The sequence below is a fragment of the Ornithorhynchus anatinus genome, chromosome 7, assembly GCF_004115215.2.
Source record: "Ornithorhynchus anatinus isolate Pmale09 chromosome 7, mOrnAna1.pri.v4, whole genome shotgun sequence".
Classification (NCBI taxonomy): domain Eukaryota; kingdom Metazoa; phylum Chordata; class Mammalia; order Monotremata; family Ornithorhynchidae; genus Ornithorhynchus; species Ornithorhynchus anatinus.
In genome coordinates, this window is record NC_041734.1 from 72,655,676 (window position 1) to 72,678,688 (window position 23,013).

The window sequence follows — 23,013 nt, forward strand, 5'->3', positions numbered from 1 at the left end:
CAAGTCACTTCACGTCTCTGTGCCTCGGTTCATTCATCTGTCAAATGGGGATTAAGACTGTGATCCCAATGTGGGACAGGTACGGTGTCCAATCCAATTATCTACCCCAGTGCTTAGTACAGTGCCTGGCACATAGTAAGCGCTTAACAAGTACCATTATTATTATTATTTATAAATGAGGTGCTCAGGTGGCCCAGGCCTCCTTCAGCACCACCCTTTCATCAGTGATTGAATTGGGATTGAATCTTGCTCATCTTTTATTGTATTCTTCCCCGGGGCTTCATTCAGTGCTTAAGAACTCCCCTGTCTTACTCCCCTAAGCACTTAGTAGAGTGATCAGCACACAGTCAGTGCTCAATAGATACTACCGATTGATGGATGGGTGGATAGGACTGATTTCTTCTCAGGAGATCTTGCTCTACGTGATAAGGCTGAGGCTAATCTATCATTAATAAACAATAATCATATGTAAAGTGCTTACTCTGTGCCAAACCCCGTACTAAGCACTTGGATAAGAACACGGTAATCAGATCAGAGATCGCCCCTGTTCCTCATAAGGGTCACAGCCTAAGGTGGAGGAGAAATTCTGCTCATCTCACCTTTTCAGTCTTGAATTAACTCCTGTCCACCTTCGGCGTCTGAGATAGACACCCATTTAGTCTGGTGCTGACTGTAAGTCATTGACCTGACCTGCAGTGAATATTCTGTAAGAAGGAGGAAAAGCAAATCAAAGTAAATGGTGAGGGGGGTGTGACCCACTAAGAGGGAACATGAGAGGAAAGAATCAGGAGCTCACAGTGAACCCCAGGTAGTACATGGGTAAACAATCTATCAGCGCTCTAAAAGAAAGCATGAATTGGGCTACGGAAAAGGAGTAGAACAGTTGTTTTCCACATTTCAAGAGATGAAAAGTGTAGAGATAGACCCCCGAAAGGCTTTTTTTTTTAAAAAAAAAAAAAGGTATTTGTTAAGTGCTTACTATGGGCCAGGCACTTTACAGAGCTCTGGGGTAGATATAAAATAATCGATTTGGACACAGTTTCTGTCCAACACTGGGTTCACAGTATTAATCCCCATTTTATGGATGAGGTAATTGAGGCACAGAGAAGTGTCCACATAGACAAGTGGTGGAACTGGAATTAGAATCCAGGTCCTCCGACTCCCAGGCCTGTGCTCTTTCTACTAGGCAACACTGCTTTTAATTATTGAAGGAGGAGAAACTGGGACTTGGAGGAAGAAATCAAGATTTTTCGCCTAGAGGCAAACACTTCACAATCATTTTTCAGTCTGCAATAAAGTCGTCCTGAAGTACCTAAAATCCATATACAGTTCTCCCGATTGATACATTCAAAAGGCTAGGCCTTGTCAGTGTGACTACATATTTGAAATTATCCTTAAAAGGTAAACCACTTTAGAATAAAATCCTCATCCACAGTTACTCCCTCCGGATGTTCTGCCGGAAAGCTTCCCCAGAGCATCAGGCAGCTGTAAATATTTTTATGTCTACCTCTCCTCTCAGAGTATAAGCTCCTTGCAGTCAAGGAATGGGTCTCATTCTTCTATTGTACTTTCCCAATCTCTTAATATGGTGCACTGTACCCAGTGGATGTCCAATAAACCCCTTGATTCCTCTACTATCTCTTCTATTACTGACCTCCATCTCTACAGAGGGCAGAAGGAAAGAACCGCACTGAAATTGCAGCAGTTATAATGTAGGTTAGGTAGCAGGAAGCCATTAGAGCTTTAATACTGGAAAAGATGCTAGACATTGCAGGTTTCCCTGTAAGCCCAAGTCCCAGGAGGGCAGATGAATCAACTAACTTGGCAGGGGAAGCAGGACTCTCACTTCCTGGATGTCACAATTCTTGGGAAGGAGCCATTAAAGGCAGAGGGAGCCAGTTGTTCCGTAGCCTCTGGCATTCATCTGCTCAGGGGCTACCGTTCAGCTTCCATCTTTCCCCAAATCCTCAGGAACGGAGGGCCCAGGTTCCCATATACAGAACGTACGCACGGCCTTCGGTCGCAGTGCTTCGGGATCGTTGAAAATACAGGCCTTCCCTGACCGAGCTCCCCTTTCCTCTTCTCCCACTCCCTTCTGCATTACCCTGAATTGCTCCCTTTATTCATCCTCCCTCAAGACCCCACAGCACTTCTTCGTTCATTCATTCATTCAATTGTATTTAAACGGTGAGCTCACTAGTGGGCAGGGAATGTGTCCATTTGTTGCTATACTGTATTTTCCCGAGCACTTAGTATTGCGCTTTGCACACAGAACGTGGTTAATAAATATGATCGACTGAGTGAATTTATTGAGCACCTACTGTATGCAGAGCACTGTGCTAAGTGCTTGGGAAAGTACAGTACTACAAGAAAGAATTACATTCCCTGCCCACAGTGATTTTACAGTCTAGGGTTGGGTACAAATACCAACATTATTATTATGATTACATATCTGTAATTTATTTGTTCATACTAATGTCCGCCTTTCCTTGGGTGAGAAACCCAGAAGGCCGAACAGAGGGAAAGTTAGAAATGTAGACGGGAGGCAGAGTTGTTTGATGGTACCCACTCCCTACCAGAAGGAAGGGACACAAGGATGGTGACCCTTGGGCCGTGTGTGTGTGTGTGTGTGTGTGTGTGTGTGTTGTGTGTGTGTTTGGGCGCGCACCTGATTTTTGAATATATGTGAAACGGTTACTGTGCTCTAGGGTAGAGACAGGTTTATCAGGTTGGACACAATCTCTTTCCCAGATGGGGCTCACAGCCTTAAGCCCCATTTTCCAGACGGTGCAAATGAGGCACAGAGAAGCGAAGTTCATTCATTTCATTCATTCAGTTGTATTTATTGAGTGTTTACTGTGTGCAGAGCACTGTACTAAGTGCTTAGAAAGTACAGTTCGGCAACAACTGGGGACAATCCCTACCCAACAACCAACTCACAGCCTAGAAGGGGGAGACAGACAAGAAAACAAAACAAGTAATTATCAACACCATCAATATAAATAAATAGAATTTTAGCTATATACATGTCATTAATAAAATAATCAGTGAAGTGACTTGCCTAAAGTCACACAGCAGACAAGTGGTGGAGCAGGGCTTAGAACCCAGGACCTTCTAACTCCCAAGCCTGTGCTCTATCCACCGGGCCAAACTGCTTTTCTGTTGAATAATGTTGGCATTTGTTAAGCGCTTACTATGTGCAGAGCACCGTTCTAAGCGCTGGGGTAGATAGAGGGTAATCAGGTTGCCCCCCGTGAGGCTCACAGTTAATCCCCATTTTACAGATGAGGTACCTGAGGCACAGAGAAGTGAAGTGACTTGTCCACAGTCACACAGCTGACAAGTGGCAGAGCCGGGAGTCGAACGAATGACCTCTGACTCCGAAGCCCAGGCTCTTTCCACTGAGCCACGCTGCTTCTGTTGAAGACAGAACACAGGGCTGAGTGGACATCTGGACTGTGAGCTCTTTATGGGCGGGTACTTTGTCTGTTTGTTGTTGTACTGTACTCTCTCAAGTGCTTAGTACAGTACTTTCTGCACAGTAACCGCTCAATAAATACAATTGAATGAATGAATGAAAGAATGACCACTGGTGTGACCCATGAGTCGCCTTGCCAGGCAGACCCTGTACCGACCGTATGTTGATTTCACCGCTTCTCATTCCCATATGGCGGCTTGTTCCTTTATCTCGCCACTGTGTCATCATTCTTAAAGGTTTGAAGATTTGAGATTATTGGGAACAGTGATATTGCTCAATGAGATTGACAGCTCTACGCATGCAGCAAGGCTTCTCCCATTTCTTGTCACTTTCCTAGCATCTGTGCCCAGTGGGGGCTTAATTAATAAAGACTTACTCGCTCCTCAGCTGTCTGGCACCTTCTGCCTCCATTTCTCAAACAGCAGTGCCACCCTGGTGGGTTACCAGAGGAAATTCTGGCTTCTCTTTTTGAAGCCTTTAAAAATCAAGCAGAAATTCACCCGTTTCGGTGGCTACGCTGTGGCTTTTTCCTGCCCGAAACCCGAGGCCTACTCTAGGCAACCAGCTGAAAGTCCTTCTAGCCTCAGTATTGTCTCAACTGCAATTCACAGATGAAATCTGAATAGCTCCTTGGTATCTGAGATCCAGTTGAGTATCTCTCATCGCCACAGAATTCATGGCCCGGGAGTCAGGTTTCTAATCCTGGTTCTGTCACTTGCTTGCTACGTGACCTTGGGCGACTCATTTAATGTCTCTGGGCCTCAGTTTCCTCATCTATAAAATGGGCGTGAAATACCTATTCTCCCTCCCTTTTAGGCTGGAAACCCCTTGTGGAACAGCGATCGTGTCCAATCTGATTATTTCGTCCGTACCGATCCCAGTGCTTAGGACAGTGCTATGACAAATAGTAAGTGTTTAACAAATACTATCGTTATTATTACTATGATTGCTACTTTTCGGTCTACAGTGGCCCAGATCCATCCTACAGACTAAATGAATGAGGCAAAATGGATGCAGAAAATGTTCAGAAAACAACATATGCACTATGGTAAATCACACCAGACTACTTGCGACAGTTGCAGATAGATCTAAAAGTAAATCCTTGTCAGTCCCTTGGGTGGGAGAATTTTGAGTTCCTTTTAATTTTATTTAAACTTAACTGCTGGGTTTATCACAGAGACGAGTGCACGTGATATCGTCGTAATTTTGTGAGCTGTCTTCCAAATAATTGCTCTTCTCTAAGTGAATTTTTCATTTCTCCTCTTTGGTGTCCTCATCTTGCATTTTTAGAAAACTTTGAAAGAAGCCAAAATAGGAAGACCCTTGGGTTTGGGGATTCTTTTTTAGTTCTGATATTTAAATGCTATGTTTATTGCAGATCTGGTCTTACAGGGATGATCATCATATTTATCTGAATCTACATACCTGGGGTTCTTCCCAGGCAGGGGGTTAATGACAAAAGGAAACTGGGCTTCACTCCCATTTTAGGGAAGGATATCTCCCAGCACCCCCTTCACTCCCATTTCTCCCTCCCAACAAGAAAGGTCACCTGATCTGACAATCTGTTCCATTAAAGTCCTGTTTCTAAGGGCTCTTGGTCTCAGTTCATTCTGCAGTACCAAAGTCCCGGGCACGTCTCGCTGCCTGTCTTTTCCGGTCCAACAGAGGGAGGGAAGAGTTGCAGTGCTGCTCTGGGGGCTGATTATTGGCAACACTGTGTCAGTCTCCACAGTCGCCTTCACCCCAGAGGGCTCGTGTCCTTGGCTCACAGTTTTGACGGATATTCGGTTACTGCCCCTAAATCATCTTGTCCCCTTCCAGGGATGATTGACAGTTCTGACAATAAGGTACCAAACTGAGACAAGTGGCTGAAAGGAAAATCGTTCTTTGAAAGGTCAAAGTCCCCGGAAGGGACGGAAAATGTTCTTCAGGAACAACCCAGCCTGAGGCCTCTAAAACCTTTAGTTGATCCACCTGCGATTTATTTTTCGGGTCTGCCTCCCCGATTAGATTATAAGCTCCTTGACGGAAAGGATTTTGTCTTCCAACCAGAACGTGGGGAAAAAAGGAACTCTCATAATTCATGAAAGCAATACCTGGTTTTTCTGACTGATCTGACTTTGTTAAAATGGTTATCTTCCTCGCAAGTGAGGGATGAATGTGCAGCCATAATGGTTGTAGGTTTGGAAGAAAATCTATTTTTACTACAGGTTCCTGGAGACCTAGAGCTCAACTCTCTGTTCCCTCTAGTTCCTTCAGAGACTAAGTGTCACTTCATTATTTATGAACTATTGTGGTATTTGTTAGGCACCTGGGAGTCAGAGGACCTGGGTTCAAATCCTGTCTCCGCCACTTGCCTGCCGTGTGAACTTGGCCAAGTCGCTTCGCTTCCCTGTACCTTAGTTTCTTCAACCATGAAATGGGGATCCAGTACATGTTCTCACGGGCCTGCGTGTCAGAAGGACCTGGATTCTAAGTTACCACAGCGATTTCAGTAGACACAGCTAAGCAACCTCTATGGGCAAGAAGAGTGAGCTCTGCCCACCCTGCTCCCCAGCACCCCAGCCTAATTCCCAGCTACAGTTGACATGAGGAACTGGTAATGGGCTGGCCTCCTTGAAGCTGATCCTTAAGGAAATTTTGTGCCAGCTCCCCCAATCTCTTCCTGGAGGGGAAAAAGCCGAAGATCTAAGGGATAATATTCCATGTCCCCTGTTTCCATAGTTTCCTCCTCCCCTAGGGCAAGGATGATTTCTTTTGTTTTTATCGCAGTCTCCCAAGTGCCTGTAGTACAGTTCTCGGCATGTAGCAGAAGTCCAATAAATACCGCCAAATGAATGAAGTGTGTTGGGTGAAACATTAAGCTAGCTTTACTCCATCTAGCTCCAGGTAAATCATTAGACCCTCCATGACCATTGTGGCTTCATTCATCGCCCCCTGCCCAGCCCCACAGCACTTTTGTACGTATCTGTAATTTATTTATATTGTCTGTCTCCCGCTATAGAATGTAAGCTGGTTGTGGGCAGGCAGGGAATGTGTCTGTTTATTGTTATATTATAAAAATAAAATAATAGTGTTTGTTAAGCACTTACTATGTGCCAGGCACTGTACTAAGCTCTGGGGTGGATACAAGCAAATCAGGTTGGACGCGGTCCCTGTCATTCATTCATTCATTCATTCAATCGTATTTACTGAGTGCTTACTGTGTACAGAGGATTGTACTAAGCACTTGGAAAGTACAATTCAGCAATAAGAGAGACAATCCCTGCCCACACGGGGCTTACAGTCTAGAAGGGGGGAGGCAGACATCAAAACAAGTAAACAAGCATCAGTATAAATAAACGGAATTATTGAGATATACATATATACGTAAGTGCTTGGGGCGGGGAAAGAGGGGGAATAGCAAAGGGAGGGATTTGAGGTGAAGCGGAAGGGAGGGAGAGCTGAGGAAAAGAGGGGTTTAGTCTGGGAAGGCCTCTTGGAGGAGGTGAGTCTTCAGTAGGGCTTTGAAGGGGAGAAGGGTGTTTGGTGGATTTGAGGAGGGAGGGTGTTCCAGGTCAGAGATAGGATGTGGGCCAGGCGAGATCAGGGCTCATTGTCTCAATCCCCATTTACAGATGAAGTAACTGAGGCCCAGAGAAGTGAAGTGACTTGCCTAAGGTCATTCAGCAGACAAGTGGCAGAGACAGGATTAGAACCTGTATATATGTGTATATATATCTATGATTCTATTTACCTATGATTCTATTTATCTTGATGATGTCTGCGCCTGGCTACTTGTTTTGTTTTGTTCTGCTTTGCTTTGCTGTCCGTCTCCCCAGTTTAGACTGTGAGCCCGTTACTGGGCAGGGATTGTCTCTATCTGTTGCCGAATTGTACATTCCAAGCACTTAAATGTGCTCTGCACATAGTAAGCGCTCAATAAATACTATTGAATGAATGAATGAACCCATGACCTTCTGACTCCCAGGCCTGGGCTCTGTCCACTTGGCCACGCTGCTTCTCTCACAAGCCCTCTGTACAGTGCTCTGCACACAGTAAGCACTCAACAAATACAATTGAATGAATCAACGGAAGGGCCCCTGACTCTCCCTTTGCTCCAGAACCATTGCGATCCCCTCCTGGGGCCCTTTAAATAGGGCCGCTATTTCGGAGCTGCAGGACCGACAGCAGGGGGATGTTGAAAGTTGAAAACAGAAATACCGGACTTCGAGTTGGGTGGCATCTTGCTAGCCGACAGGGACCGACCAAATGAAAACTGGACCAAGGGGCAACCGAGACCAGTGGCCAGCTTCTTGGCAAGCAGGTCACTGCTTGCCTTTTTCTGCCTTCAAGGAAAACGGCAAAAATCCGACTGAGGGAAGTCTGAGGGTTTCCTCTGGAATTCCACGGTATCAATTCTGGGCCACATCACAGAGATTGAAAGGAGAGTCAAATGGAATTGACCTTATTGAATTTTCCCTGAGAACTTCAGTCCCCGACATGCCCCTTCTGCTAAATGGTTCGGTGTTGCAAGACTGTGAGAGCACCGAGAGCATTTATTAGGCATCCACACGGGAAGCCGAACTGTGTTCTTTGAAGAGTGACTAGCCCGCAAGGGGTTTCCATGGCTAAGTGATAACAGCGCCGGAGTGAAGGAGGTAGAGTCTGGGGTGGAGAGACCAGTCTGAAACCCTCCTTGTGGCTGGCATTGTACTTTCCAAGCGCTTAGTACAATCCTCTGCACACAGTAAGCGCTCAATGAATATGATTGAATGAATGAATAGCGATAGGAACAGCAGTTTTTATTTCCACAAAGGTGTCTGAGGAGAATTCATCCCAGCAGAAGGGTTGGCAGCAAGGGAGGCTCCATAAGAGGTGTGGGTTCTCCATCTTGAAGTCTCAAGGCCTTATGTCAGCAGTCATTCTCCCAAGTGCCCAGAAGGCACTCGATAAATACGATTAAATGAATGATTTGACTCTGATATCATCATATCAACAAAGCCACCCTCAGGAAGAGAAGAGCCTGGGCTAATGGATAGAGTATGGGCCTGGAAGTCAGAAGGACCTGGGTTCTAATCCCAGATCTGCCACTTGTCTGCTGTGTGACCTTGATGATGATGATGATGGTATTCGTTAAGCACTTATTGTGGGCCAGGCACATATGTATTATGTGCTAAGTGTCGGGGTGGATACTAGCAAGCTGAGTTGGGCACAGTCCCTGTCCTGCATGGGGCTCACAGTCTTAATCCCCACTTTACAGATGAGGGAACTGAGGCACAGAGAAGTGAAGTGCAGTGAAATACGATTGAATGAAGAAAGTGACTTGTCACACAGCTGACAAGTGGCAGAGCTGGGATTAGAACCCGTGACCTTCTGACTCCCAGGCCTGTGCTTTATCCACTATGCCACGCCCTAGGGTAAGTCACTTGACCTCTCTGAGCCTCAGTTATCTCATCTGTAAAAATGGAATTAAGACTGTGAGCTCCATATGGGACACAGGCTGTGTCCAACCTTGTATCTACCTCAGTACTTACAACAGTGCCTGGAACATAGCAAGTGCTTAACAAATGTCATTAAAAAATGAAAAAGAAAGGAGTGAGCAGCACCCACTCTCCAGCAACCAGTAATGTGGGCTGTCTGAAAAACTTGGTGTGGAGCTTTAACGCTGCTTCTAACACTTGTGGCATGTGTTAAGTGCTTACTCATCCTATTCCTACTGGATTACTGCATGAGCATCCTTTCTGATCTCCCAACCTCCTTTCTCTCCCCACTTCAGTGGATTTCACTCTGTTGCCCGGATCATCTTTCTACAGAAGCGCTCTGGGCATGTCACTCCCCTCCTCAAAAATCTCCAGTGGTTGCCTATCGACCTTTGCATGAAACTAAAACTCCTCAGTCTTGGCTTCAAAGCTCTCCGTCGCCTTGCCCCCTCCTACCTCACCTCCCTTCTCTCCTTTTCCAGCCCAGCCCGCACACTCCGCTCCTCTGCCACCGCTCACCTCCTCACTGGCCCTCGTTCTCGCCTGTCCCACCGTCGACCCCTGGCCCCCATCCTACCTCGGGCCTGGAATGCCCTCCCTCCTTACCTCTGCCAAAGTAGCTCTCTTCCCTCTTTCACAGACCTACTGAAGGTTCACCTCATCCAGGAGGCCTTCCCAGACTAAGCCCCCCCTTTTCCTCTGCTCCCCCTCCCCTCCCCACCACCCCAACCTGCTCTCTTTTCTCTATCCCCCTCCCAGCTCAGCACTTGTGTATATATGTACATATTTATAATTATATATATTTATTCATTCATTCAACAGTATTTATTGAGCGCTTACTATGTGCAGAGCACTGTACTAAGCGCTTGGAATGGACAGATCGGCAACAGATAGAGACAGTTCCTGCCGATTGTCAGGCTTACAGTCTAATCGGGGGAGACAGACAAAAACAGTAGCAATAAATTCATTCATTCATTCATTCATTCATTCAATAGTATTTATTGAGCGCTTACTATGTGCAGAGCACTGTACTAAGCGCTTGGAATGTACAAATCGGTAACAGATAGAGACAGTCCCCGTTCTCTGATGGCCTTACAGTCTAATCGGGGGAGACGGACAGACAAGAACAATGGCAATAAATAGAATCGAGGGGAAGAGCGTCTCATTAAAACAATAGCAAATAAATAGAATCAGGGTGATGTACGACTCATTATTGAGCACTTACTGCGTACGGAGCACTGTACTAAGCACTTGGGAGAGTACAATATAACAGAGTTAAAGATGTGTATATATCTATAATTCTATCTATTTATATTGATACTATCGATGTCTGTTTACTGGTTTTGATGCCCGTCTCCCCGCTTCCAGACTGTGAGCCCATCGTAGGCAGGAATGGTGTCTATCTGTTGCTGCATTGTACTTTCCAAGTGCTTAATACAGTGCCCTGCACGCGGTAAGCACTCAACCAATATGATTGAATGAACGAATGAATACTAAATTTGTAATAATAATGATAACAATAGTGGCATTTGTTAAGCACTATGTGCCAGGCACTGTTCTAAGCGCTGTTCTAAGCACAGTAAGCACTCAATAAATATGACTGAGTGAATGAATAAATACTTAATTTGAAATACTAATAATAATGATATTTGTTAAGCACTGACTATGTGCCAAACACTGTTCTAAGCAATGGGGTAGATACAAGATAATTGGGTTGGACCCAGTCCCTGTCCCACAAGAGACTCACAGTCTTAATCCCCATTTTACCGCTGAGGGAACTGAGGTACAGAGAAGAGAAGTGACCAGCCAAAGGTCACACAATTTCTTGCAATTTATTTCTCGCAGACCGGCCTTGCTGTTGAAATTTGAACTCTCAGTGGTGCAGACAAGAGGGTCGGGTGCCCCACTGGTACGTGATCATAATCATTCCGATACTTGTGAAGTGCTTACTATGTGCCAAGCACTGTACTGAACAGTGGGATGAACACAAGATAATAAGGTCAGACCCAGGCCCTGTCCCATAAGGGGTTCATAGTCTAAGTGGGACCTGGTGATGAAAGAAAATGATAGAGAAGATAATAATAATTATGGTATTAAGTACATACCACATGCTCCATATTAACATCTGTCTTTCATATTAACTTCTGCCTCCCCCTCTAGACTCTCAGCTCATCAGGGGCAGGAAACGTGTCTGTTAAATCTGTTGTATTCTACCCTCCCAAGCACTTAGAACAGTGGTCTGCCCATAGAAAGCCCTGACTAAATACCATGGAATGGTTGTAGCTTTCTTTTTCTAGCTGTTTTTCCTTCGATAGATGTGAGTACAGTAGGGCCAAGCAGCTGGATGGGTTAGGGACAGCACAAATAATAATCACCATCATAATAATAATTATGGCATCTGTTCAGAGCTTACTACGTGCCAAGCGCTGTACGAAGCGTGGATACCAGCAAATCGGATTGGACACAGTTCCTGTCCCAAGTGGGGTTCGCAGTCTCAGTCCCCATTTTACAGATAAGGTAACTGAGGTACAGAAAAAGCTAAGCGACTTGCCCAAGGTCACACAGCAGACAAGTGGCAGAGGTGGGATTAGAACGCATGACCTTCTGACTCCCAGGCCCGCGCGCTATCCACTACGCCATGCCGCTTCCAAAGGACGTGCGGTGGATAAGCACAACTGCAGCCTTCACAGAAAAGACCAGCGGTGCCAACACCCTCAACTCTCGTTGCAATCCAGACAACGGACACGACCCTCTCCCCACCCCTCCTCCGAGAAAAACAGAAGCGGCGAACCCGTCTGAGATCCAGGGATCTTGGGGGCAAGACGGGGATGAAAATAAAGGCTACTCCTAACAGAACTCTTAGCGGCGTATCAAGAAACGTCATCGCCAAGGAGACCCGTAGTCTCATTTTTGTAATAACTGTGGTGCTTATTCAGTGCTGAGTAATTGTTTAATGCCCAGTACATGCCAAGCCTAGAGCTAAACACTGTAGTTGATACAATACGATTAGATCAGACTCAGTTCCCATCCCACATGGTTCTCAATCTAAGGGATAGGACGTTTCCCTAATTTTACAGATGAGGAAACAGAGGCACGGAGGAGTTCGGTGACATCTCTCCACACAGCAGGCGAGCAGCAGAGCCGGGATCACAGCCTGGGTCGCCTGACTCAATAAGCTTATTCTCTAGGCGCTAGGCCACGTTGCTTCTCAATCTAATCAGGATCATCATTCCCATATTTCAAGGTATGTCCTTCCTTCCATTTTTGGATCTTTGGGACTCATTTATATACAAACATATGTGGCATTTTATATATAATATATAATATATGAATTTGGGGATCTTTGGGACTCATTCCTATATATATATAGAGATTCATGTATCTATTCATCTAATAACGTTGGTATTTGTTAAGCGCTTACTGTGTGCCGAGCACTGTTCTAAGCACTGGGGTAGACACAGGGAAATCAGGTTGTCCCACGTGGGCTCGCAGTCTTCATCCCCATTTTACAGATGAGGTAACTGAGGCCCAGAGAAGTGAAGTGACTCGCCCACAGTCACACAGCTGACAAGTGGCGGAGCCGGGATTCGAACCCATGACCTCTGACTCCAAAGCCCGGGCTCTTTCCACTGAGCCACGCTGAACGAATGAGTCCCAAAGGTCCAAAAATACATATAATATATAATCCTACATATGTATGTATATATATATATATGCATATTTATTAAGTGCTTACTATGTCCCAGGCACTGTTCTAAGAACGGGGCTAGAAAAGCTAATCAGTTAGGGGACAGTCCGTGTTCCACACAGGACTCAGAGTCTTAATCCCCGTTTTACAGACGAGGCAACTGAGGCACAAAGACGTGAAGGGACTTGCCCGAGGTCCCACAGCAGACAGGTGGGGGACGTGTGATTAGAACTCGGTCCCTTTTGACGCCCAGGCCAGTGCTCTATCCACCGGACCATGCCGCTTCCCTGAATATCCCTAAAACCTAAAGAAAACAAAGGCGGGCTGGGAGGCGTGCCCAGTGCGGGACCACGCAGAGAGATGTGTGTCCTTGCTGGCACTCACCTCCCTGCCTTTGTAGTCTAGGAACAGGCTGGCAGAGCAACTGTGGAAGCAGCTGGGCCTAGTGGGAAGAGCACGGGCCTGGGAGTCAGAAGGACCTGAGTTCTAATCCAGGCTCCACCATCTGTCTGCTGTGTGATCTTGGATGAGTCACTTCGCTTCTCTGGGCTTCAGTTTCCTATCTGTAAAATGGGGATTAAGACTTTGAGTCCCATGAGGGACATGGACCGTATCCAACCCGAATACCTCGTGAATGCCCCAGAGTTTAGAACGGTGCCTGTCACAAAGTAAGCACTTAACAAATACCTTCAAGGAAAAAAGAAAAAAAGTGGAGGACGGCTGCTGCGGCCTGTCTAGACCGGAAGCTAGTCGTGGGCGGGAAATGTGTCCGTTATAGTGTCGTATAGGGAAGCAGCGTGGCTCAGCGGAAAGAGCCCGGGCTTGGGAGTCAGAGGTCAGGGGTTCTAATCCCAGCTCCACCACTTGTCAGCTGTGTGACTTTGGGCGAGTCACGTAACTTCTCTGGGCCTCGGTTACTTCATCTGTAGAATGGGGATTAAGATCGTGAGCCCCACGTGGGACAACCTGATGACCTCGTATCTCCCCCGGCTCTTAGAACAGTGCTTGGCGCACCGTCAGAGTTTAACATATACCAGCATTATCATTATTATTATCGTTTTACTCTCTCAAGCACTTAATACGGTGCTTTGGGCAAAGTAAGTGCTCAATAAATACTACCGAATGACTGACTTCCGCTGGCCTTAGAACCCCTCCTGGGTCTGGGGTGGCCAAGCTCCAGACTTACGGACGAGTCGTTGGCCCCAGAACCAAGTTGGAGGTCCCGGCAGAAACCCAAGCCAGGAGGGAATGACCCTTTGAGACCTCAGGAGACTGCTCGTGCCTTGCTGTCCATCGTGGGACATAAAGCGCAGAAGGGCCCCAAAAAATCTGAGCTGACTAAAAAGAGCTGAAAGAGTTCATATTCTTCCTAAATTGCCTGCCTCCCTGTTAGCAGAGTGTAAGCTCCTTGTGGGCAGGGAACGAGTCATTGTTTGGTCTTTTTTAATGGTATTAAGTGCTTGCTATGAGCCAAGAACTGGGGATACAAGCTAGTCAGGGACACAGTCCATGACCCATGTGGGACTCACAGTCTTAATTCCCATTTAGAGATGGGGTAACTGAGGCACAGAGAAGTTAAGTATCTTGAACGAGATCACACGGCAGACAAGCGGCAGAGCCAGGATTAGAACCCAAGTCCTCTGATTCCCAAGCCCGTGCTCTTTCCACTAGACCACACTGCTTCACACTTCTTTCTTTTGTACTCCTCCAGTGCTTAGAACAGTGTGATAATTGTAATAATAATAACTGTGGAATCCGTAAAGCGCTTTGCTATGTGCTAAACAGTGCGTTAAGCGTTGGGGTAGATACAAGATAATCGGGTCAGACACAGTCCCTTTTCTACACAAGGCTCGCATTCTAACTAGGAAGGTGAACTAATAGTTAATCCCCATTACAGATGAGGGAATTTAGGCACCAAAGAGTTAAGTGACTTGTCCAAGGTCACGTAGGTGGCAAATTCATTCAGTAGTATTTATTGAGCGTTACTAGCGCTAACCATGTGCAGAGCACTGTACTAAGTGCTTGTAATAATGTTGGCATTTGTTAAGCACTTCCTACGTGCCGGGCACTGTTCTAAGCGCTGGGATAGATCCAGGGTCATCAGGTTGTCCCTCGCGAGGCTCCCAGTCTTCATCCCCATTTTACAGATGAGGTCACTGAGGCCCAGAGAAGTGCAGTGACTCGCCCACGGTCCCACAGCTGACAAGTGGCGGACCTGGGATTCGAACCCATGACCTCGGACTCCCAAGCCCGGGCTCTTTCCACTGAGCCACGCTGCTCATCCCGCTTCTGGCAAATGGAGGAATCGGGTTTAGAAACCAAGTCCTCTGGTCCCTGGGCCGATGCTCAACCCATTGGGAAACACTGTTTTTACTGCACGAACCTATACTCGGTAAATACTGATACCGATACTAGGGGATTGCCGGCGCTGGTATCGTCATCACAGTTTCAGTGAGTGAAAAAGATTACAGAATGAGTTATAACATGCTGATGTAGCCAGTGAAATGACAAATGTCGGGGTCGCTGCCCCCATCCCATATTTTAGATTCTTGCTCATTACTCCCTTAGGGTTTTGTGAACTTCAGCAAGAACAGAGTTTTACATTCAAGACCAAAGCAGAGTGGATTCACTTAGTCTTGTTAATTGACTTGGGCACCACTCTAATACCAGCACAAAGCTGCAGAGTTAAAATGCAGGTTTTGACTTAGTCTCAGCCTCACGGAAAAATTCAGGTATATATTACTGTTAGCTTCAAAGGGTCCGTAAGTCATTTATGTTTTTCCTAGAAACAGATTTTGGAAGAATATTCACAGGCATGCGCTGATCAGCACTTTTTTATGTTCGACAATAATCTCTAGATTTTTTTTTCACTATCTAGGATTTCACGGTCGCTGTCCGAAGTCGAAAGGGCACATCATCAAATCCTCATCTCCTGGATTCTCATCGTCCACCAAAGCCGAATGGGGATGAGAAATTTGTCGACAGGACAAAGTCACGTTTGAGTAATTGGCCCGGAGAAACACCTTCAATTAAAAGTCAGAAAGGTTAGAATCCAGACTAGCAAGGCCCTGGAAACTAAACAAGATTTCCCTTTCCCTCCCTTCCTCTTGCCCTCCTTCTCTTCCATCCTCTCTGCTCTCCCACTTCCTTTTCCGTTCTCTCTCACCTTTTCTCCTCTTCTGTCTTCCCTCCTGGCTCCGACCCTCCTTCCCATTTTCCCAAAGCAATCCGTTCCAGTGCCCTGCTACCCTAGCGTTCCCCTCCCTCCTCGCCCACCCTTTGGCCTCCTGTAGCTTCACTATGAAGATGATCTCTCCGGTCTGAACTCAATTTAAGACAAGGTTTCTGGGAACTTGACCACCCGCTGGGCTCTCCTATTGAACGAGATGGAGCAATTCAAAGAAAGGAGAAACAGGAAGGACCTAAGCTCGTTGTGGACAGGGAATGCGTCTGTTTATTGCGATATCGTACTCTCCCAAGTGCTCAGTACAGTGCTCTCCACACAGTAAGCGCTCAATATATGCAATTAACTGACTGGCCGACTAGGGAAGAAAACAGAACATAACAATCAGGGGAGAGATTGAGGATGAGGAAAGTGATAGGAACAAGGAATTTAGGGGCCCAGAGAGAAATCCTGGGTCTGGGAGGCTGATTCCCTTTCCTGGCCTCCTGTGAGGATTGGGACACATAGTTTAACCCCCGATGGCTTCAGATACTTGGCCTCCCTGAAGTGAGGAAAACTTTTCCACCGCCGCCTACTTGGAAGATCTCATCACATTATTAATGAATTAAGGTGGGTATGTGTTAAGCGCTTACTGTGTGCAGAGCACCGTTCTAAGCGCTGGGGTAGATACAGGGTAATCAGATTGTCCCACATGAGGCTCACAGTCTTAATCCCCATTTTACAGATGAGGCAACCGAGGCACAGAGAGGTTAAGTGACTTGCCCACAGTCACCCAGCTGACAAGCGGCGGAGCCGGGATTCGAACCCATGATCTCTGACTCCCAAGCCCGCGCTCTTTCCACTGAACCACGCTGCTTCCCTGATGCTGTGTGCACGTGCAGGGTATGGCAGTGATGTCGTGCACGACCCCATCCAAACCCCGACCTCACGGCACTTCCCTGGGCAGACCTCTGGCACCCCTACTTTCTCCAGAACCATCGGGTCTCCCTCCAAGATGCCTGTTCACGCAGGCGCTGTTTCCGACGGGTTGCAAATTCCGACAGACTAGACCGTAAGCTCGCTGTGGGCAAGAAATACATCTGTTTATTATTGTATTGTAGTCTCCCAAGCGCTTAGTACAGTGCTCTGCACTCTAGGCTTCAAGGCTGTCCATCCCCTCGCCCCCTCCTACCTCTCCTCCCTTCTCTCTTTCCACCGCCCACCCCGCACGCTCCGCTCCCCCGCCGCCCACCTCCTCGCCGTCCCCCGGTCTCGCCGGTCCCGCCGTCGACCCCCGGGCCGCGTCCTCCCGCGGCCCCGGAACGCCCTCCCTCCTCACCTCCGTCGATCTGATTCTCTTCCCCTCTTCAAATCCCTACTTAGAGCTCACCTCCTCCGAGAGGCCTTCCCACACTGAGCTCCCCCCTTTTTTTTCCCTCTGCTCCCTCTACCCCCTCCTTCACCTCCTCGCAGCTAAACCCTCTTGTGCCCCCTTTCCCTCTCCTCCTCCCCCCCTCCCGTCCCACCCCCTCAGCGCTGTACTCGTCCGCTCAACTGCTTATATCTTCGTCACCCTATTCATTTTGTTTCACGAGATGTACATCACCCTGATTCTATTTAGTTGCCATTGTTTTTATGAGATGTTCTTCCCCTGACTCTATTTATCGCCACTGTTCCCGTCTGCCCGTCTCCCCCGATTAGACCGTAAGCCCGTCAAAGGGGCAGGGACCGTCTCTATCTGTTGCCGATTTGTCCATTCCAAGCGCTGAGTCCAGTGCTCTGCACCTAGTAGGCGCTCAGTAAATACTGTTGAATGAACAGTAAGCACTCAATAAACGATTGAATGAACGGAAATTTCTAATTTCTAACCACCGTATCCTCCCTGACCGTGAGGCTTGAGGAAATCGCTTCACCTGCTGACTGCCTGAAGCCAGTCCTGAGCCCAGCTTTTCATGCCGAGATACCCCCTATAAAAAGAACCAGGTCAAAAGAGACACAGTAATACAAAGCACCGTACAGACACAAGAACTGGGTCTTAATCTTCCCTTTCTTCAGCCTCCGTCCAACCCACCACGCTGACGGGATACAGGGACGGATTAGTCCGGCCTGCCTCTGATAATAATAATGATAATAATTATGGTATTTGTTAAGTGCTTATTATGGCATCAAGCACTGTTCTAAACCCTGAAGTAGGTATAAGTTAATCAAGTCAGACATGGTCCCTGCCCAACACGGGCTCAGAGTTTAAGTAAGGATAATAATAATCGTGATTATTTATTAAGCACCTACTAGGTAAGGGCTGGGGTGGTTACAAGTAAATCAGGGTGGGCACAGTCCCCGTCTCATTCGGGGCTCACAGTCTCAATCCTCGTTTTAAGATGAGGGAACTGAGGTCCAGAGAAGTCAAAGTCACACGGCAGACAAGTGGTAGAGCCAGGATTAGAACTCATACCCTTCTAATAACAATAATAATGTTGGTATTTGGTCATTCATTCATTCCATAGTATTTACTGAACGCTTACTATGTGCCCTGTACTAAGCGCTTGGAATGGACAAATCGGTAACAGATACAGTCCCTGCCCTTTGACGGGCTTACGGTCTAATCGGGGGAGACGGACAGACGAGGACAGTGGCGATAAATAATAATAATGTTGGTATTTGTTAAGCGCTTACCATGTGCAGAGCGCTGTTCTAAGGGCTGGGGGAGATACAGGGTCATCAGGTCATCCCACGTGAGGCTCACAGTCTTCATCCCCATTTTACAGATGAGGTAACCGAGGCACAGAGAAGTGAAGTGACTTGCCCACAGTCACACAGCCGACCAGTGGCAGAGCTGGGATAGAATCAAGTTAAGCACTTACTATGTGCTGAGCGCTGTTCTAAGCGCTGGGGTAGACACAGAGTAATCGGGTTGTCCCGCGTGGGGCTCACAATCTTAATCCCCATTTTACAGATGAAGTAACCGGGGCACCGAGAAGTTAAGTGACTTGCCCATAGTCACACAGCTGACAGGCGGAGGAGCCGGGATTAATAGTAATGTTGGTATTTGTTAAGCGCTCACTATGTGCAGAGCACTGTTCTCAGCGCTGGGGTAGACACAGGGGAATCAGGTCGTCCCACGTGGGGCTCACAGTCTTCATCCCCATTTTACAGATGAGGGAACTGAGGCACAGAGAAGTGAAGTGACATGCCCACAGTCACACAGCTGACAAGTGGCAGAGCCGGGATTCGAACTCATGACCTCTGACTCCAAAGCCCAGGCTCTTTCCACTGAGCCACGCTAAATGCTTGGGAGAGTACAGCATTACAGAGTTGGCAGACATGTTCCCTGCCCGCAACGAGCTTACGGTCTAGAGGGCGAGACGGACATTAATACATACATATATAAATGAATTACAAATATGAACCTAGATGATGTGGGGTTGAGGGAGGGATGAATAAAGGGTAAAAATCCAAGTGCCGGGACAGCATGGCTTTGTGGATAGAGCTTGGGGCTGGGAGTCAGAAGGACCCGGGCTCTAATCCCGCCTCTGCCACTTGTCGACTGTGTGACCTTGGGCAATTGATTTCACTTCTCTGTGCCTCAGTTACCTCATCTGTAAAATAGGGATTGAGTCTGTGAGCCCCATGCGGGACAGGGACTTCATCCAGCCCTATTTGCTTTTATCAACCCCAGGAGTCGGTACAGTGCCTAGCACAAAGTAAGCGCTTAACCAATACCATCGTCATCATCAGTATTATTATTCCTAATGCTGAGGGACTTGAGGGGAAAGTCCTTACAATAAGCACAAAATCAGGATTTAGGAAGTTGAGATTTCCAGCTAAGAGAGTTTCATATCAGTTTTCCTATCTGTTTTTCAAGAAAAAACTCGGCAGCCACGAACCGCTTCCCACCCCCAGGAACGCAGAGGGGAGCAGAAGGGAAGAAATGAGCAGGAGACTTGATGAACTTCCTCGAGGGATTTAAACTCAGTACCATCTCGCTGAAGGCCCTCGTTCAACAGCCAGCTAGAATCCATCCCTCAAAGAACGGATATCATCTATTCAAAGCCTACTGTGTGCAGCACACTGGGGAGAGGACAATTTACAGAAAATCCAGTCCCTGCCTTTAAGGAGCTTACAGTCTGACAGGGGAGACAGACACAAAATCCTTTACAGGTAGGAGGAAGAAGTGAACGGAAAGATGGACATGCGGTTGGCAAAGTGCTTAAATAGTGGAGTGGGTAAACTAATCCATATAGAAGAAAATGGATGGAGACACAGGCTTGCGAACTCTCCCTTGAGATCTGGCTCGCTGAATTGCCTCTTCTCCCCACACTGCTGAAGCAGTGTCTTTTCGAAGACACGAGAGGAAGAAAAAAGTGGACGATGGTGAGGAAATGACACGGATCACAATTCAGGCAGGGCTCCGGGTCCTCTCGGGGGATTGCGAATCTAAGAATAAGGAGGAGGGAGGAGGCCACCAGAGACAGACCAATGACCGAAACAGAAACGTCAGAGGCAGCGTGGCATAGCGGATAGGACGCTGGCCTGGGAGTCAGAAGGTCATGGGTTCTACTCCCCAGTTTATTGAACAAGCAACCCGCAACCAATTAATAGTATTTTAAAAATTTTCAGTGTTATCTGTGAAGTGCTTAGCGTGTGCTAGCCACTGTAATAAGTGCTGGGATAGATACAAGCTGATCAGGCTGGTTGCCGCCCCTGTCCCATATGATAATGATAATGATGGTATTTAAGCCCTTACTACACGCCAGGTATTAAACTAAGTGCTGCGGTAGATGCGAACAAATCGGGTTGGACACGGTCCTTGTTCCAAGTGGGGCTCACAGTCTCACTCCCCATTCTACAGACGAGGTAACTGAGACACAGAGAAGAGAATTGACTCGCCCTAGGTCGCACAGCAGACGAATGGCAGATCTGGGATTAGAACCCATGACCTTCTGACTCCTAGGCCCGGGTTCTATCCACTACAGCGTGGCTCACTGGAAAGAACACGGGCTTTGGAGTCAGAGGTCATGGGTCCGAACCCCGGCTCTACCACTTGTCAGCTGTGTGACTTTGGGCAAGTCACTTAACTTCTCGGTGCCTCAGTTCCCTCATCTGTAAAACGGGGATTAAGACTGTGAGCCCCACGTGGGACGACCCGATTCCCCTGTGTCTACCCCAGCGCTTAGAACGGTGCTCGGCACATAGTAAGCGCTTAACAAATACCAACGTTATTAACAAATACCAACACTACGCCACGCTGCTTCTCTCTCACTAGCATTATTTTTGTTAAGCATTTACTACGTGTCAAGCCCCGTTTTAAGCGCCGGGGTGGATGTAAATTAATCCAGCTGGACACAGCCCCGTCCTGGTTGGGGCTAAAGGCCTAAATAGGAGGGAGAACAGGTATCGAACCCCCATTTCACAGATGAGGAATCTGAGGTCCAGAGAAGCTGAGTTGCCCACGGTCACACGGCAGACGACAAATGGCAAATGACCGAGCCAGGGTTAGAAGCCCGATCCTTCGACTCCCGGGCCCGTGCTTCTCCCCCCTTGGCCACAGCGCTTCTTATTTCTACTCTCTGACCTCCCCTTCGTTCTAAACTTTGAGCCACGTTGGGTGCCTCCCTGACTGTAAACTTCTGGAGGGCAGGGATGGTGCCTGCCAACTCCGTACTCTCGAGCGGCTAGCACAGTGCTCTGCGGAAGATAAAGTGCCACACGCTGTCAGTCTCTCGGAGGACACGGTGTCCTCCTTGATTCGAATTCACTACGGTAGAAACACACACACAAAATATCTCTGTAGTCACATTTTAAAAGTCCAAACAAATCCCTTCTCCAAATCGCAGTGCTTCTGAAATGGGGTCTTCCGGGATTTTATTTTTTTGGACTTTTACGTGACGACGGTTTAGAATGGAGACATTTAGCAAGCAACAATGGAGAGCAAAGGAAAGAAGAGGAGCGTGATTTTTTTTTTTTTTTTAAAAAAGCATCGTTTTTCTTTCGATTGAAGCAAAATTCCCCGGGGTGAACCCGTTCACCTCTCCGCCATCATCTCCAAAGCGAAAATGTAGTTCCGTCCATCTCAGGGTGCAATCTGGAGGAACTTGAAGTCTCCTAACCATCTAAGGTGTTGCGGGGGGGCGGGGGGGCAGGATGTCCCGCTCGTTGCCAACCCAACCCAAGACAACCCGATCGATGCTCACCGATCCAAGGGCGAGGGAAATAACCTCGGGGTTCTTAAACACGAGGTGCTTTCCTCCGCTCTCCTGGCCGGTGAAGGATGCCCGCGGAGACCCCTCGGTGAATTCCGTTTTCCAACTCCCAGGCCCGCTGGCGATTCCTGCACGGCCCACGTGCCTCGTCTGGCATCATTTATTCCCCGTTACCAACGCATAAAGCTTAATGTTCTCTTTCAATCAACTCTGACTGGGAATCAGATTTTTTTTTTTTTTCTCCTTCCTTCTTTCCAGACCCTCCCCCTGCACCGTTCGGGGACGGAAGGGGAAAGAAAAAAAAAAAGGGGGTGGGAGAGGGAGGGGAGGGAGGGCATATATTACCGCCTGCAGGTCTGAGCCAGGGAGCAAAGCGGAGGGGGTAAGGCGGTGGCAAAGCAGAAGAAGAAAGCCTTTCGGGACAGGTCTACTCAGCCCTCGGTTTCTTTTTGTTCTTTCTCATTGCGTTCCATTTCCTCTTCCATTTCATTCTTTCAATACTGCCACCCTGTGGGGCTTGCTTTTTTTTTTTTTAAAATAATAAAACAAAGTTTCCCCCCCCCCCCCCGTCCCTCTTTCTTTCATCATTTGCAGGGAATTGTGTGTGAGCGGTTTTTTGGTGACTATTATTTTTTTAGCCGGTCCCGGGGAGCGACCGGTCCTTTCCGATGGCCTCTTTTAGGCATTCTCTTCCCCTCGGCCACCACGGACGCGGGGGGCGGGGGGGATTTAGCCGGGGCGAAGGCCGGCGGGTTTAGGGGCCACCCTCTCCCCCCGCCCCATCCTTTCGGGAGCCCACGGGGGGCTGGGGGCGGGGGAGGGAAAGGGCAACAAAATTGGGCGGAGGGGCCGCCTTCCCCTCCCCTGCATGTGCAGCGTCTCCACCTCTTCTCCGCTCGGGGCGCATCCCGGAGCCTTTCCCGGCTTCACCCACCTCCTAACGCCCGGTGGCGTGAAGGGCTGTGGATGAGTGGGGAAGAGCGAATGTGTGTGAGCCGGACGGGTGAGCGTGGCTGGACGAG